This window comes from Dasypus novemcinctus, chromosome 3 (assembly GCF_030445035.2).
Source record: "Dasypus novemcinctus isolate mDasNov1 chromosome 3, mDasNov1.1.hap2, whole genome shotgun sequence".
Lineage (NCBI taxonomy): Eukaryota > Metazoa > Chordata > Mammalia > Cingulata > Dasypodidae > Dasypus > Dasypus novemcinctus.
Genome location: NC_080675.1, coordinates 99,579,351 through 99,583,270, shown reverse-complemented (window position 1 = coordinate 99,583,270; position 3,920 = coordinate 99,579,351). Strand labels below are relative to the sequence as shown.

Sequence of the window (3,920 nt, the reverse complement as noted above, 5' to 3'; positions counted from 1 at the left end):
GTATTACAGGGTGCCTAACAGTTACCTCCTGAGCACTTCCTTGTTGTTCAAATGTGGTCTCTCTCTAAGCCAAACTAAGGACATAAATGTGTTGCCTTCCCCCTAACATGCACAAGACTCCAGGGGATAAGCCTCCCTGGCACTGAGGGATTACTGCCAAGCACCAACTAACAATGCAACTGGAAAAAGTCCTTGGCCAAAAGGGGGGAAGTGTAATGACAAAAGAGTTTTTATGACTTAGAGACTTCAAAGTGAGATGGGAGGATATCCCAGATGTTATGCTTCTGCACATCTCAGCAGGATCTCATTGATTTCCAGAGTAAATATTGCCTCAAATAGCAGGGCTCCTTATGGCTCTGGAGACATTCAGACACTATAAGCAGGGCAGACAGTTCATGAGTTTGGCACCCTGCCAGTGGACTGTACTTTGGAATTTATGTTCTCCAGTGTGACAGAGTTGGACTCAGTTATGGTTTCCCTACCCATGGCTATTCTACCCCTTCTATTTGAATCTATATTAGTACATGAGATGATAGGTGTATGTCCAAGGGACTTTAATCTTTGGGTTTCCATATGCCAGTTGGGCTCTGAATCTCAACATACTTGCAATATCTACTCTCCAGTTCATCAGACTCACCCAGGACAACTAACAAGGACTTGATAATGGACAATGACCATCCCAAGAAAAAGAAAGTCTGTGGCTGCAAGAAAGATAGTCCTATACTTCTGCCCAATGAGATCTAAGGCCCCTCTCAATTGGAGTCAGAGTGGGCATTACCATCCCAGAATCCTCAGGATTGGGGATGAATGATGGACTAGAGTAGACTTACTGGTATTCTACTGTAGACTTAGTGTGATTCTAGCAATTGAAGAACTTTTGTCATTGATGTGGAGGCAGTAGCCACTGGAGGTTCTGGGGGGAGTGAGAGGGAAAAAGATGAATAATATGGGGCCATATTTTAGACTTCGAAATAACCTGAATGACAATGCAAAGACAGATACAGGCCATTGTATATCTTATTATAGTTTACAAAATTCTACAGGAAAGAGTGTAAACTACAATGTAAACTATAATCCACACTTAATGGCAATGCTCAAAATATGTTCATCAATTGTAATAAATGTAACCACACTAAGGATGTTGTTAATGTGGGAAAGTGTGAGAGTGGTAGCTAGTTGGTTATATGGGAATCTTCTGTTTTTTTATGCAATACTTATGTAATCTAAGTATCTTTAAAAATTAAAAAAAAAACTAATATATATTAAAATAACTTGTCATGTTCACTTTGGCAGCACATGTACTACAACTGGAAAAATCCAGGGAACATTAGCATGATCTCTGTGCAAGGATGACCTGTATATTTATGAATCTTTTCATATTACAAAAAATAAAGTATTATACATAGATAGATGGTTTTATTTCTGGGATTTCAATTCTATTCCATTTATCTATATGTCTATTGTTGGCCCACTCTACTTTGGCTTGACTACAGTTGCTTTGTACTAAATGTAAAATTGGGTAGTGTGAATACTCCCACCATGTCCTTGTACTACAAAATTGCTTTCAAGATTTTAAAATTAGTTTGTAATATTGAACAATATGTCAGCTAGAATCCTGATAGGAATTGATTAAAATGGCATATATATTTGGAAGGTATTGCTAATATAACAATGTTAAGTATTTCACCTCTGGAACATGAAAGCTTTAAGCAATTATTTGCATCTTCTTTGGTTTCTTTCAACAATGTTTTGAGTTTGCCAAGTGTAAGTTCCATAGTAATTTTGATAAATGCATTCCCAAATATTTTATTTCCTTTGGTACTATAGAAATGTAATAATTTTTTAAATTTTAAGTACAGATTGTTCATTGTGAGCATATAAAATTCAAATGAGTTGGTATATTAATCTCGTATCTTCACTTTTGTTGAAATCCCTTACTTGTTCTTATACTTTTATAGTAGATTCCTTAGAATTTTTAATGTAGAAATTCAAGTTATATACTAATAAAGTTTACTTTTATCTTTTCCAAATTGGATGACTTTTTTTTTTTTGATTCACCAGAATTCAGTTTCTTTTTATTTACTTTATTTTCTATTGACATACCATAAAGTCCATTCAAAGTGTACAATCAATGGATTTCAGTATAATCAGTGTTGACTATTCTTTCTTTCTTTTCCTAACATTCATTGCAGGATTCTCAAGTGAAATGTTGAACAGAAGTTGTCAGAGTGAACATCTTGGTCCTCTTCTTGATATTACAGTGGGAACATCTCATCTATTCACATTAACTATAGTTCTGAGCTGTTCTGATAGTTCTGATAGTTATCAGAACTATCAGGTGTTCTGATAGTTCTGAGCTGTTTATAAATGTCCTTTCACAGATTTGGAAAGTTCTCTTCTATAACTACGAGATTATTTTTTATCATGAAAGTGTTAATTATTTTCCAAATGATTTTTACCATGGTCTCCCTATAGCTGGCCTATATTTAGCTGTATATTGAATCTCATTCACATTGCCTTACACCACAGACTCCACTGTTTTTGGGAGTACTCTAAAGCTTCACTTTCTCCAAAGACCACTTTAAATGAAGTCATTTCCTTGGGGAAGTTATTAGAAGATCTGTATATAAAGGCCTGCTTCTGTCCCTAAGCATCATATTATTAATCAGAGCTTTAAATGGGGAGAAGCCTCCATTTTATTACAGGAGTTAAACACTCAGTGGTGTGAGGGGTGTAGTGGTCTGAGTGAGCTCAGATTGTCTCTCCTGGTGAGGAAAGATGATATCAGAGCACAGAGCAAGATGACCAGGATCGCAGACTTTGCTTGTCATGACCAAGCTAAATACCCTGTTCCATGAGTGGGGCCTGAGTAGAAGAAATGCATGAGTGGGGTCTGAGTAGAAGAAATGACCTTCACCTATTAACAACATTTGTCAGAGACTTAGCTTCATCAGCAGAGAGGTGGAGACAGATGGGGAAAGCTGACCTATTGTTCTTCCAGTAAGCAACCACTCTAACTGTATGCACATGGGAGACTGAGCCCTGTGTTCTAGGTTCAAGTGGTTAGGACTGGAGGTTTTACCTTTATGAGCTGAGGGGAGACTTGGTAGGAACTTTCATCATTCAAATTCCACAGAATCTCCCCTTTCTTAAAAATTCACTTTTTTTTGTTCATTTATCAGAAATGATTTTTAAAATATTTAATTTTAGAAGACTACTTCTGTGTGGACAAAGATAAAGTGCAAATGAAAAAGGACAAATGTTTGCATAACATACTTATTTCAGATAATTGCATTTTGCTGTTCAGAATTTGTCATAATATTCTTCAGGAATATTTAATTGTATATCTAGGAATCTGAGATTGGTGCTGATTCATTGTCTTTAGATGAATGAACTTAAACTAATTTTTTAATTTAAATTAATTATATTTGAAAGAAGGTTTAGGTTAAATAAATGTTAAATTGAAAATATAGGGGGCTTCTCGTATATTTAATCCCCTCCCCTTCCCATACTTTCCCCCTTTAACAATATCTTTCATTAGTTTGGTACAATTGTTACAATTGATGAACTCATATTAAAGAATGGCTACTAACTATGGTATGTAGTTTACATTATGGTTTACAATTTACACTGCACAATTTTATAGCTTTGACAAAATGTAAAGTGGTCCGTATCTGCCATTGCAATGTCATGCAGGACAATTTCAATGTCACCAAAATGCTCCATGTTACATTTATTCTTAATATACACCTTTGAAAAATGTTTTTTCATTTGCTTTCCACACCCTGGACTATTTTCAGAGAATTTAAACGCTTGCTTGTTTTTAATACTTTTTAACAGTTTCCCTGGGAAGTTTTGTAGTGGAGCTCCTTTTGTGGTCTTGCTGGATGCCAATGTATGCAGGAGGTTTTATATGCACC

General features: G+C 35.6%; 1 non-coding gene across 1 annotated transcript; it reads left to right on the top strand.

Moving 5' to 3' along the window:
• Positions 1-1,279: 1,279 nt before the first annotated feature.
• On the top strand, positions 1,280-1,384 carry LOC111765199 (U6 spliceosomal RNA). The gene has a single exon (XR_002797603.1). It is a non-coding gene; the product is annotated as a U6 spliceosomal RNA (small nuclear RNA).
• The last annotated feature ends 2,536 nt before the right edge of the window (positions 1,385-3,920 follow it).